Consider the following 1,849-nt stretch of genomic DNA (forward strand, 5'->3'; position numbering starts at 1 on the left):
TACTCACAGCAGTACTTTCTGTTTCAGAGAATTGGGAACTGTCTATATGGCAGGCAATGGCAAAATGATTAAGTAAAATCTTATATTAGTATACTACGTAGCAGTTTAAAAGAAGAGGTACATCTATGGCAAATCCCCAAGTCAAAATGCTAAGTGAAAAATAGGTAAGTTGCTGAATAATAGATAAAATGTTACATAGATAGATATAGATATAAATACAGATATATCTACATCTTCCTGTCCATATGTATCTATGTACATAGATTGGCTGTAATTGTACAGAAATATAGATTTGGAAGAATATTCACACTACTGAAAACAATGGTTAAATCTATAAAGGAGAATGGAATTAGGAAAGTTCATTAAGAGAATATTTTTTTTTCTTTTTCATATCCTTTTCCATTATGGTTTATTACAGGATATTGAATTTCGTTTTCCTGTGCTATACAGTAGGACCTTGTTAGTTATCTGTTTTATGTATAGTAGTTAGTATCTGCTAATCCCAAACTCCTAGTTTACCCCTCCCCCCCTTTGGTAACCATAAGTTTGTTTTCTATGTCTGTGAGTCTCATAAATAAGTTCATTTGTGTCATATTTTAGATTCCACATATAAGTGATACCATACGGTATTTATCTTTCTCTTTCTGACTTAATTCACTAAGTATGATAATCTCTAGGTCCATCCATGTTGTTGAAAACGGCATTATTTCATTCTTTTTTTATGGCTGAGTCATATTCCATTGTGTATATATACCACATCTTTTTCATCCATTCATCTGTTGATGGATATTTAGGTTGCTTCCATGTCTTGGCTATTGTTAATAGAGCTGCTCTGAACACTGGGTGCAGGTATCTCTTCAAATTATAGTTTTCTCCTGATATATGCCCAGGAGTGGGATTGCTGGATCATATGGCAGCTCTATTTTTAGTTTTTTAAGTTTTAAGGTTTTCCATACTGTTTTCCATAGTGGCTGCACCAATTTACATTCCCACAAACAGTGTAGGAGGGTTCCCATTAAGAGAATATTTTTTATATTTATATATTTTTTATAATTTTGCACTGATATTTTTAAAATGATTGATACAGTCACACCTTTTATAAGGAGTCATACTTATATAACACTTGTGAGCTTAACTATTTTTTATAATTTTGTATTGCTATTTTAAAAATGATTGATATATTCTCTTTATAATGATTCACACTCATATAATACTTGTGAGCTTAAAATTATAATGAGAACTACCAGGTGATTTCTCCTCATTTGTTTGAGAACGGAGAGGAGTGACTACTCGTGCTGTCTGTCCCTTGCTAACCCTAGTACGTCCTGGTTCTACTGTTGTCAGGTCACCTTGGTTGACCTGGGCACGTCACACTGGTTTTCTTGAGCGCCAGCCTCACGTGACACTGTCCCCACAAGCTTAAGTTGAGTGGCAGGAAGCCAGCTTGGCCCCACTCCATACTTCTCAGGAAAGACTAACTTTTGTGGTAAAAATAAACAAGGTGCAGAGTACATCCAGCACACATTCTGGTTTATCCTGTAAAATCTCTGGGCGTCCGTTCATGCAAGTCTGGAAACGTCAGTCCTCCCAACAGAATTGACTCCTGTTACTGAATAACGCCGGGTCTCAGCCACTCTCCCTCAGCACTCTCATTTGGATCAGCGTTACCTGTTTGTCCACCACATCTTCAGCCCCACTGGCTGCATGAGAATAGAGATGCGTGACTGGGATAATTGGGGCAAGGCTCTAATCCAAATTTTCTTAAATTCAACTACAGACTCACCCTCATAAATGATAGAAACAGGGCTGCCTTGTAAATGGCCAGTTCAAAGCTGTTTTTTTTTTTTTT

The sequence above is a fragment of the Aethalodelphis obliquidens genome, unplaced genomic scaffold (genome assembly GCF_003676395.1).
Source record: "Aethalodelphis obliquidens isolate GAN/ISIS:26980383/991018 unplaced genomic scaffold, ASM367639v1 scaffold3, whole genome shotgun sequence".
Classification (NCBI taxonomy): domain Eukaryota; kingdom Metazoa; phylum Chordata; class Mammalia; order Artiodactyla; family Delphinidae; genus Aethalodelphis; species Aethalodelphis obliquidens.